The sequence below is a fragment of the Geotrypetes seraphini genome, chromosome 15 (assembly GCF_902459505.1).
Source record: "Geotrypetes seraphini chromosome 15, aGeoSer1.1, whole genome shotgun sequence".
In the NCBI taxonomy this organism is placed as follows: domain Eukaryota; kingdom Metazoa; phylum Chordata; class Amphibia; order Gymnophiona; family Dermophiidae; genus Geotrypetes; species Geotrypetes seraphini.
In genome coordinates, this window is record NC_047098.1 from 27,054,226 (window position 1) to 27,067,245 (window position 13,020).

Genomic DNA, 13,020 nt, shown 5'->3' on the forward strand with positions numbered 1-13,020 from the left:
GAAATTTAAAAGGTACGAGGAAAGGGAAAGGGGTGGGGAAGAGGGCAGGAAAGGGGTGCCACGGCCCCAGGTGCCGCTCACCCTTATTACGCCACTGAATCTACCCCATAGTGCTCTGCTTCATGCTGTACTTCTCTCTATTATACTACTCAAAGAGTGACCCCTCCACCTCACACCATCTCTTCAACCCTTTAATTTTTGTTTTATGATTATTTCTTTCGTTAATAATAATAATAACTTTATTTTTGTATACCGCAGTACCAGAATAGTTCAGAGCGGTTTACAAGACAAGAGACTGTACATTTACAGCAAAATTTACAAATAAGTCAATCAATCAATATAACTTAGCAAGTTGGGAGCAGGCAAGAAGGAGATAGAGAGGTTATTAAAATTAAAGTCAGCGCTTCTGTGTAGCACATAACATGATTCTTTTTTCCTTGCATTTTCCTGTGAAAACTTAAAGCCTTGAAAAGTTTGGGTTCTGTATAAAGTCATCCTCTCTTTACTTGCCTGATGGAAGTGCTAAGGGCAGAGCTGGCTTTGGAGTGACGGACAGACGATGCTGTTCCTGCTCTGAAGAGATGTCAGAGACTGTCCCAAGCGTCAGTCACAACTCTATTTAGTGCAGCTGTTACCCCAATAACACACCACTGACAACAGCCCCGGGCCCTCTGGCATCCCAAGCAATCATTTATCTAATTAAGATATTAAAAAATATGGAAAGATTTTAAGAGACTTATTAAAGTGCAATTAGCAGTATGTACCACTTCAGCATGAGTGATATTATTATTATTTTTTTTTTAATTTTAAATGGGTTGATTGTGCAGCATTACCAACCGCCTTACGGACGTAATAAACCTGCCATTCCAGTTCTTCTCCATATTAGAAAAATTTCATTCCTTTTTACAACCCCTAAGTGAATATTAAAATTGATTATTAACCTCAGAATACTTGAACAGACCAGACAACCTCTATAAGATAAAAGGGTTAATGGAAATTTTTACAAAGCAGAGAAACTTCCTTGCGTATAAAAGGCCAGTACAAGGGACTAGGATAAGAGATCTGTCCTTCAGTAAAAAAAAAAAAAAAAAGCTGTGTCTATAATTGGGGTGGGACAGAGATCTTTAATTGTTTTGGAATAAAGGACTGGTGTCTGTGATCAGGGTACAATGAGGGTGAGTGATCTACATGTATCTCAAGATAAAGGGCTGGTGCATATGATCAGGGGGGGGACAGGGTGAGATGTCTGGGTTGTATATGTCTCAGTATAAAGGAGTGGTATCTGCTATCAGGATGAAAGGTACATGTGCTTCAGGATAATGGGCTGCTGTCTGTAATTGGATGGGATGGAATAAAGGATTCATGTCTCTGTGAATGGGTGGGACATGATAAGAGGTCTATGTGTGTCCTATGTGGGATGAAGGGCTTGTGTGTGGTTCCAAAGGGATGAGTGAGAGGTGTGTGTCTTGGTTTTGGTATAAAGGACTGGTGTCTGTGATTAGAGTGAGTGTCTTAGTATGAAGAAGTAGCATCTGTGAGGATCATTGGTTCCCTTAACATGCAGCTTTTGCTTACTAGAATTAAGATAGCAAAACTGTAAATGTCACCAAAATGAAAAATGCTATCCCTTCTGTTAAAGTGATATTCAGCAAACAGCACTGCCCTCTGCTGTACATACCATGAACTACACCATTATAAATTGCCAAAGTACTTAAGGGCCTCAGATTCAAGGGATTTGTGTTCCTAACTTTGTTCAAAAATACAGGGAAATGAACATTTATGCACTGGGTTCATGCAGCATAAATATCCATTTTTAAAGTATAGGATATAGACATTTTGGTAAGCCAGCATATAATTGATTATGTGTCAGCACATAAGTTATCTTTGCAATATTATGTTCCCAAAGTGGTCACTATTACCTGTTAAATCATACCTGGACAGAACCTTTAAGTTCCAAGCGAACAGACAGCAAGTTTGGCTGAAAAACTACATAAACGAACCCAATCTGACATACAGTGCATTCCGAAAAGCGATCAAAACCGCCCTCTTCGCCAAATTCATTGACTAAAACTGTCCCCTCCCCCACTAGGACTTCCCCGCTGTAAACGCCTTTTCTCTCTCTCAAGAAGCTCCTTTCATGTATTCAGGTATTCTCTACCCATAGAACTCCACTTAATATGTTAATACCAAAGCATTCAGGTACTCACTATCCATAGAACTCCAATTAATACGTAAGTTTCCCTTTTAGATTATTGTTTAATATTTAGACTCATTGTATGGTATTGTACTTAGACTTACTGTATTGTATTGTATTTAGACTCATAGTAATGTATTGTATTGAGACTCATTGTTCGGTATTGTAAGTAGACTTATTGTATTGTATTAAGACCTTTTGTTATTCGCTGAATGTCCAGCCTTCTTACAATGTAAACCGCCTAGAAGTCGCCTGACTATGGCAGTATAGAAAAATAAAGTTATTATTATTATTATTATTATTATTAATATTGCTGGTTTAACACTTGGGGAGCCAAAAACACTTATGGGATGACCAAGTTGAGTGCTGCCCAATAGCAGCTGGTCACTATATCTAGATGTGCTTAGATGTAATGGGAGTTTTCTTCTGAAAAAGGGACCAAATGTCTATGAATTTGCCATTCCCTTGTCCTGCCCACTCCCTTGCCATTTGCATGCACTTGGTCTAATATGTGCATTGCCCAGGCTTTGCAAAATGGGATCTTATATGTTTATGCAAGATAAACATTTAAGTATTGAACCCTAATAGGGCTTGTATAATGAGGGCCATATTCTATGACCATAGAAACCTCCCCTTACCTAACAATGGTTGCAGAGTAGATAGAGTATGACATTTTCCCATAGGACTCACCATTTAGAAAGAAAATGCTGATTATAATGTCATCTCAGTAACAGCATCATAAATCTTTATAGTACCAAGTATATTATGAAGTAATACAAAACTTTACAAAGGTCACCCAGGAACTATAGAGCAAATCAACAATACCCTAACAACACCTACTCCCAGAACTCTCACAAGGACTTTACCTAAAAAAAGGTAGTACCATAAACATTGCAGTGGACCCAGGAACATTCACACACCTAATGTGAACAGTTAATAAGCCAACTACAGGTCCTCACACAAAAACAAGGCTGGTATTAGAGATGCAGGGACCAAGAAATTTTGGAGCAGGCACCAAAACTAATTTGGCCAATTAGATTATTAAACCAATAAAATAATACAAATAAAGCAGTACTTACCCAAAAATTCATGCAATAATCTTGACTAGGTCTGAGTTTCAAGTGTTTTTCTGCTTCAGGAAACCAGAGTTCTGCTTTTTACTGATGATTGTGCCAAATACTATTTTGGAAAAGCACCAAACAGAGCAGTCGATAGCCATGGAAGACATTCCCACCACTCCTCTTGCCAGTTCTTGTGCAGAAACCAAAGTGCTCTGGATTCTCGATGGGGACTGGCCCCTGACTGAGGAGTCCACGATGAACAGGAAGCTTGAGACTCCTGTCCTGCTGAAGACGTACTAGGTCTGCATAATATGGATGGTGAGGCCAGTCTGAGGCCACTAAGATCACAAGTCCTGGATGAGTTGCAATCCTGCAGATGATCCGGCTTACCATGGGCCAAGGTGGGAAGACATAAAGGAGACTCTGACTGGGCCAGGGTTGAACCAACGTGACCAACTCTAAGCTTCCTGGTTCTTCTTTTTGACTGAAGAAGTGCTAGGCTTTCAAGTTTTTTTTTCTTTTGGCAGAAGCCATCAAATCCTTTATTGGCCTACCCCAGCGATGTACAATGAGATCAAACACCTTTGAGATAGAGCCCATTCCCCTTGGTCCAGAAACTGTCGACTGAGAAAGTCGGCCTGAATATTTTCCACCCCAGACACGTTAGCAGTGGAAGCAGCCTGCAGGTGAGTTTCCGTCCATTGGAAGAGCATCTGAGCTTTCAGACATACGGAAGTACTTCTGGTGCCTCCTTATCTGTTCGCATACGCTACTGCTGTGGCACTGTCAGAGAACTCTCTTATTGCTTTTCCCTGTAAGACCTTTTCCAGAGTTCTCAATGCTAACCAAATGGCTTGGAGCTCCAGATGGTTCATGAACCACCCCTTCTGATGGTAAGTCCATTGTCTTTGAACTGAGCAGTGCCCACAATCGGCTCCCCAGCTGAAAAGACTGGCATTGGTCATGAGAGTCACCCATACTGAGATTCAGAGAGACATACCCTTCAACAAGGATTCTTTTTGAAGCCACTATCATAAGCTGTGCCTCGCTGTCCCTGTCCATGGGAGCTGCATGTGAAGAAAATGACACTGAGGGGACCACCAAAACAGAAGAGCATCCTGTAGAGCAGACATGGGCAACTCCGGTCCTCGAGGGCTGGAATCCAATTGGGTTTTCAGGATTTCCCCAATGAATATGCATTGAAAGCAGTGCATGTAAATAGATCTCATGCATACTCATTGGGGAAATCCTGAAAACCCGATTGGATTCTGGCCCTTGAGGACCCTCTGCTGTAGAGGCTACATGTATTCCTGGCCCAGAGAAGCTGCCATGAACCCTAGCACCTGAAGGTAATGCCTAGCAGTAGGAATTGGCATTGCTAAGAGAGTCAAGATTTGTTGCTTGAACTTCTGTTTGCATGGCTTGAGAAGAAAAATGCAACCCAAAGCCATGTCATAATAAATGCCCAAATATTCTACACTCTGGGTCAATTCTAGATGGCTCTTCTCGAGATGACTATCTGACCCAACCACCTGTTGGAGCAAATCCAACACCTGTCACACTGCTAGCTCACACTCCTGCTTGGATGGAGCTCTGATCAGCCAATCATCCAAGTATTTGGATCCCCCATCTTTCGGAGAAGAACTGCAACCACTACTATAACCTTTGTGAAAGTGCAGGGGCTGTCACCATTCTGAACTGAAGAGCTGCAAACTGGAAATGTTGCTGAAGTAAATGAAACTTCAGGTATTTTCTGTGGCCTGGAAAGATGGAAATATGGAGATACGCTTCTGTCAGATCCAGAGAGGCCAAAAACTCCCTTGGAGCCACCGCCACAATGACCAAATGGGCTGTTTCCATGTGGAAACACAGGATCCTTAGAAACATATTCATGGCCCTGAGATCCAAGATGGGCCTCCAATCTTCTGTACCTTTCTTGGGCACAATGAAGTATCTAGAGTATCTGCCTGAGCCCAATTTGTCATCGAGGACATGTTCTTTGGCCCGAATATCTATGAGCTTTTGAAGTGTGGTTCAGACCTTGGCCTCTTTGTTCAGCCATCCAGCTGGAGAATCGAGGAACAAGTCCACAGGAGGATGATAAAACTCGAACTTGTGACTCACTTGGATGATGTCCAGCACCCATTGGTCTAAGGAAATCTTCTTCCACTCCCTCCGAAACGCCAACAGCCTCCCTCCAGTATGTGGAGGTGTGGTTGCAAACCTGGCATCACTAGGATTTTTGGAGGGTGGGTTGACGCAAGACCCTGAGGGCTGCTGGCATCTGGGGTTGCCAAATTGCTGTCTGTAACCTTGGAAGGATCTCTGGGAAGAGGAATTCAGGTTATACTATCGAGAATGGCAGGAGGAACAAAATTACCTCTACTTCTACCCAGGGGTCAGTAATGGCCTGTTCTCAGGCAGAGACTTAGGGCAGTGATCCATTACACTGGCCATAAGATTATCTAGACCCTTACCATAAAACATCTGCCCTTGAAGGGCAGTCTGTTTAAAGTTGCTGAATCGCCCGCCAACTGCCAGATCCAGAACATTCCATGAGCGGACACCACATATGCCGATACCTTGTTCATGAGCCTGATAAGATCATATAGAGCATCTGCCATATAATCCACCCCCCTCTAGCACAAGCTGGAGGCACACATCCTCCCATGCAGAGGGCTCCTGTCTCAATCTGGTGTGGCAAAAACTTCAAACCGTTTCTTCTAAATCATGTCCACCTTGCGATCCTGCGTATCTTTCAGGATAACCCCTCACTCACTCGGGAGAGCCATACATTTGGTGACTTGAGCCACCACAGAGCTGATTAAACAGCTGCTGGAACTTAGAGTCTGCATATGGCCATAGAGTCAAGGAACCCTCTGGGTTTTCTCACTGTGCAGGAAAAAAGGAGGCCTGAGCATTAGAGCCACTCATGACCATGCACTGGGAAGTGGAGTGTTGAGTTTTCAGCTTCAATTTCTTAACAGCATCTGCTATAAAGTGGTGGACAGAGACCAACTTGAAGAGGTGGCAGATCAGAGTGTCATCTCCCTGGTCAGGTATCAGAGAGTCATCTTGACTACCAGACCCAAACATGGAACCGGCGTCTTCCAGAACTGATTCAGAGCTCTGAGATATAAATGGCATGGAGTCTGACCTTCAATCCTGCCAGTCTGGCTCCAAATGGTCACTTGAGCTGGGGCCTGGCTTGCTTGAGAAGCAATCACAGGAAGCAAAGACGATCCTTGGGTAAATGGCTGTGCACATATAGGCTGCGTTGCCTCTCCTGGTCTCATAAAAAATGCTCTCCACATGAGATTTACAAATTCTGGGGAGAAGCCTTGTGCAGGGGATAGAAATGAACTCTGCAGAACCTCCGGCTGGGCTTTCATAGGGTCCACAGAATCCACACACCTGCACTTCATTTCTTTGCAAAATTCAGGCTCCAGATGAGACTTGTTACCCATTTCTTAGACCCACATCAGTTTACCAGGACATGGATGGGGCTAAGCTTGAGGCTCTCACCCATCTCTCGTGTGTTCTGTGGCACACAGTACATGGACACTCCTCCACCAGCCATTGGGCACAAATTTCACAGGAAATAGTGTTAGCACATTCTGAGGAGTCCATCCCTGTTGATTTTTGTGAAAATTGAGGGGTTTTGAGGCAGACAGAGGCTTTAGAAAAAAGATCATTTAAAATCTAACATAGCCACCGCCAGAAAAATTGTACCAAAACAGCACGTGGGGATATTTTTTTAAATAATAAATGCTGAAATAGGGGGTTTGGAGGGTGGGGTACTTGAACCCTGGCCCCAGAAACCTAAAAAATGAGGTTTTGGACAAACCCCCCTTCCCCCCCCCCCCCAATTTTCACATAGGAAATAATGGGGCTGGCCGAAACAGGGGTATTGGTGTCAAGTCGATCTGTTCACCGGAGACTGGTGAAAGCAAACGTGAGCAAGAATTCCCAGGGAAAAAACCCTTCCTCAATTCAGTTCAGTATCTTCAGTGTCATAAACATTTGAACTGGGCTAAAGAACATGCCAGCTGGACCACAGAGCAGTGAAAGAAGGTACTGTGGAGCGATGAGACCCAAATCTCCATATTTGGCAGTGACTGTCTCCACTATGTTCATCAAGCAACCAGGCAAGGACTGCTTGCCAGAGTGTACTTCTGAGTGAAGCATCCTCTGTATGTGATGGTGCGAGTCTGCATGTCCAGAGATGTTACAGGTCGATTGCAGGTGCTGACAAATACATAAAGGAGGTCCTTCAGCCCACAGTCCTGCCCTCAGTCAGAGTCAACTTTGGTGCCAGTCAACCATTCATTTTTCAACAGGATGAAACCCCATGCCACACTGCCAAGAAATGCCTCACCTGGTGAGAGAACAAGATTGAGAACAAGACTGAGTTGCTGGACTGGCCAGGAAACAGCCCAGATCTCAACTCCATTGAGAACCTTTGGGCCAGATCAGAGATAGCAGTAGCGGCAAAGCAACTGTCCAATAAACATGAGCTGATAACAGCAATAATCAACACTTGGTTCCACATAATAACACCTATTGATCTCCAAAGACTTGTTGTCAGTATGCCAAGAAGATATGAGGAAGTAATCAAGGCTAAAGGATATCAAACGCGCTACTAGTGAGACTGATGAAGTCATCAGATAACTGGACAAATTATCATTATTAACTTTATTTTTGTGAAATGTGCCGAATATTATGCTGACCTTGTTAAGTGATTACAGAGTTTATGCTATTAGTCAAAAATGTATGCATTAAATACAATTATGATGTTATAGCCATGGTTTTTTTTAAAGTGTAATGCCTAAAATGCTAAGAGCATAAGAAGTTGCCTCCACTGGGTCAGACCAGAGGTCCATCGCGCCCAGCGGTCCGCTCCCGCAGCGGCCCATCAGGTCCATGACCTGTGAAGTGGTTTCTGAGCATTTCTATAACCTACCTTTACTTCTATCTGTACCCCTCAATCCCCTTATCCTTTAGGAACCTATCTAAACCTTCCTTGAACCCCTGTAATGTGCTCTGGCCTATCACAGCCTCCGGAAGCGCGTTCCATACGTCCACCACCCTCTGGGTAAATTTCCACAATTTTGGCCTCTAGTGTAAATGAATTCCAATCAACACTCTGAAAAGAGTTCCAACTCAGATCTGCAATGCAATGCAGCAAATTACATCTTGTTTAAGAAAAAAATTAGCATCCTTTGCAATTGCAACTTGACCTTAAATTTATAATTTTGCTTGAAAATATTGAGCCAGGGCATCTGAACTTGGTGGAACCTCTTGTGGTGCCTGTTTATATTTTTTCACATCAATTAAACAATTTACTATGTAGAATAATCTTTTTGAATCAATATCAGGATTCCATACCTGAGCAGAATAATACGCTCAGAGAGTAGGGAGTTTTTGTGGGGGAGTGAAGTGATGAAGGAAGATGTAAATGAGCAGGAAGGATGGGATGAATTTTGTTAATAGTTGGAGAAGTGGGGAAAATTTTACAAGGCTTGACACCAACAAGATCCTTATGTGATTCATGTTCATCAACTATACTTAGACCGTTAAATGAACAAATTGCACTTGCTTTGACATTTATTGTGAATAAACCTTTGACAAGAGGGATTTACCCGAACTCGGCAAAATGTGCGATAGTGAAGCCACTTTTGAAAAGTGGACATCTCGATCTAACTATGAGTAATTATCGACCAATGGAGTGCCACAGGGCTCGGTCTTGGGACCGATCCTTTTCAACATATACATAAGAAACCTGACTCAAGGGCTTCAAGGTAAAATAACATTATTCGCCGACGACGCCAAACTATGCAACATAGTAGGTAACAGCACTTTGCCCGACAGTATGAAGCAGGATCTGCTCTTATTGGAACATTGGTCCTCGACTTGGCAGCTAGGCTGCAATGCTAAAAAATGTAAGGTCATGCACCTTGGCAACAGAAACCCGTGCAGAACTTACATTCTAAATGGTGAGACCTTAGCTAGGACTAAGGCAGAACGTGATTTGGGAGTGATCATTAGTGAAGACTTGAAAACTGCCAATCAGGTGGAGAAAGCTGCATCAAAGGCTAGACAAATGGTGGTATGCATCCGTAGAGGTTTCGTCAGCCGGAGGCCCGAAGTCATAATGCCTTTGTACAGATCCATGGTGAGACCTCATCTGGAATATTGTGTTCAGTTCTGGAGACCACATTATCAAAAAGATGTGCGGAGAATTGAGTCGGTTCAACGAATGGCCACCAGGATGGTCTCGGGACTCAAGAACCTCCCATATGAGGAAAGACTGAATAAATTGCAGCTATACTCGCTTGAAGAACGTAGAGAGAGGGGGGACATGATTGAGACGTTTAAATATATCACGGGCCGCATCGAGGTGGAAGACGATATCTTTTTTCTTAAAAGACCTTCGACCACAAGAGGACATCTGCTGAAAATCAAGGGCGGGCAATTTCATGGCGATGCCAAGTATTTCTTCACCGAAAGGGTGGTCGATCATTGGAATGAACTTCCACTGCAGGTGATTAAGGCCAGCAGCGTGCTAGATTTTAAAAAGAAATGGGATATGCATGTGGGATCTCTAGCGGGGTGAAGTTCGGAGGGTGGGCCATTAGCGTGGGCAGACTTGATGGGCTATGGCCCTTTTCTGCCGTCATATTCTATGTTTCTAATCTCAACACTGCCTTTTATTGGTAAAGTGATTGACAAGGCAGTAGTTCAAGTACAGTAGAAGAGCATGTGGATCAATTGGTGGGTTGGATAACTTTCAGTATAGCATCTGGGCTGACATAGATTGGAAATTTTGCTGATATCAACAGTTGATCAAATTAGGCAAGGGGTGGATGATAATCAAGATTTTTGCTTGGTATTCCCTGATGTGTCTGGTGCGTTTGACTCTATAGATTTGGGGCTATTATTGCAGAAAATGAGAATTTTTTGGTTGAAAGGAAAGATGTGTATGAGTTGTTCCAGTCTTATTTGACAAACAGATCTTTCAGAATGCTGAGTGGGATTGAAGTGTCTGAGATGGTGGATATTTTGTGTGGGGTGCCTCAAGGATCAGCCCTTTCGACCCTCCTTTTTAATATAAACAGGAGATGAGAAGACATGGCTTGGAGACAGCAGGGTGAGACCCAGGAAAACATCCATCAACACTGAGGCAACTACAATCACCCGATTACTTGACTGTATATCCAGAGTCTCTGAGCCTCCTCTTACTTATACCGTGACAACAGATGATCAAGGCATTTCTGAATAAGCCCTTGGTAGCTCCCGGCTGGCCATCACACACTCAGGCCCGGATTCTCTAAACAGCACCAGTTTTTGAGGTGCTCAAACTCAGTAAAAAAAAACACCATTGAAACATTTTTAACTGAGTTTAAAGGTGCCTACTGGCGCCTAAAATATGGGCACTGGAATCACACCTCCGTAAGCACTTTAGGCCACCTAACGCCACTGTGGCCTAAAGTGCCTAGAGGCACAAATCACATCATAGGTAGACACTGGAAAAGTAGACCAGGAAAACCCTGGCCTACATTTCTGGCGTCTACTTTTGCTGTAGGCACAATTCTTTACCTGGCGCTGTCACGTGATTGGCATGCGACTGTCAGCCGCTTTTAAGGTGGCTGCCAACGGCGCCAGTTACAGAATCTGGGCCTCAGTTCATAGAAAGGTGTGTAAAAATGACAACTGAGGCTGATGGTCATATGTACAATACAGAGGGGAGGGAGCATTATATTAGAGGTCAGATGGAAGCCCATGAGCTGAAACAGAAGCAAACAAGATATGGCCTTTTTGTAATTCAGATTATTTGTATGTTTAAATACATATTACTTAATTTCTACAAATTTTAGCTGTGATTTGATGTAAAGGGGATTGGGATAAGATATGGCCTCTTTGTAGTACACACTTTAGTATTTGTATGTTTAAATAAATGTAGACTGTGGTAGATTTGTGCACCAGAGGATTGCAGGAATTAGTACATGAATCCCCCTTGTCTATGAAATATAAAATTTCATGCCACCTAGATTAATACCTGTAATGCAAATGAACTTATTGGAGTAGCAGTTCCTAGGCTGCCTGTTCTTTACAGGTGGTTATGCACTGGTAAGGCAGAGTAAACAATCTCAGAAGGCAGTTGGAAATCCCTGGGTTTCCAGCAACTTCTGGAGATTTACAATGCAAAAGACCCAGGCAGAGCTGGAATCTCTCTGAATGGTGGGTTTGAATAAAACATCTGAGTGATATTATCAAAGGGTCCCATAAGCCCTTGCCTTCGTTGAGAGAATTGTCTTTAAGACTTAGCACTAGGAGATTCACAATAATACAACCTACTAAAAGACACCCTGTAAATAGTATTGTTGTTTTGGGTTTGCAACTGTGTTGTAAAAGAAATGCCTCTTTCCCATTGGAAAGAAGAAATAAAATTGGAGTTCATGTTCATAACTAGCGGTGTAGTCCTTCAGACATGACAGGAGAGCGAAGAGTGCTTGCTGTGGCTTGCCAGAGACAGATCTGATCCTGGCTCATAGCCCTAATCAGTAAATACATGGGTAATTTGTGAGGAATCATTCTTACATAAATATTACTTAATTTCTACATATTTCAACTGTGATTTTATGTAAAGGGGATTGAGACTTGTATACTGCCTTTTACGCAACCACACTCAAGGTGATTTACATATATGCAGGGGTACCTGGGGTAATTACATTACATTAGTGATTTCTATTCCGCCTTTACCTTGCTGTTCAAGGTGGATTACATAAGAATTGAGAAAGGTATTATGAAGCACATATTGTTAAGGTAGTATGAAGAATTTAGGGAATAGTTTGAACATTTTCTGGTTTTCTGATGAATAGTTGGTATTGCAAGGAGTTCAGGGTATGTTTGGTTATATTATATTGTTTTAATGTATTTTTTGAAGAGTAGGGTTTTTGTTTCTTTTTTGAAGGTTTTGTAGTCTGTGGTTGAAGTCAGCAAATTGGTGAGTTGTCGGTCTATTTTCGCTGCTCTGGTGGCCAGTAGGTTGTCATACATTTTTCTTCATTTGACCTTTTTGGTAGGTGGGTGTGTGAATATTGTGTGGGTTCTCCTGTGTTTGGTTGAGGTGGTTTGAGTTAGTCTATTGTTCCAGTAGTTAGGGGCTGTCTCCATTTATAGCTTTGAATAATAAGCAGTGGAATTTGAAGTGCACTCTGGCATGTATTGGGAGCCAGTGTGAGTCATGGTACGCCTCTGTGATATGGTTAGTTTTATTATTACATTACATTAGTGATTTTTATTCCGCTTGTACCTTGCGGTTCAAAGCGGATTACATAAGAAGAGAACTGGACATTTCCAGGAGGGTACATTACATTGGAGAATACAGATTGAGGGTATAGACTTAATAACATTGGAAGATAACCAAGTTACATTACATAGCAAGTATTCTGTTTCCTTACATTCGTAGATAGTCCTATATGTCACCCGAAACCGCACCGGATAAGAGGCCGTATTGCGCGCCATGTTCGTGTTTTTTCAGTGAGTAGATAAGTCTAAGGGCTGTGTTTTGTATTGTTTGAAGTTGTTTTATTGCGGTAGCTGGGCAGGGGAGATATAGTATGTTGCAGTAGTCAATTAGGCCAAGAATCAGAGATTGCACCACGAGTTGGAATTGTTTTCTGTCGAAGAATTTTCATACTTGTCTTAGGTTTCTCATAGTAGCGAATGATGTTTTTATTATTTTGTTGATTTGTGGTTGCA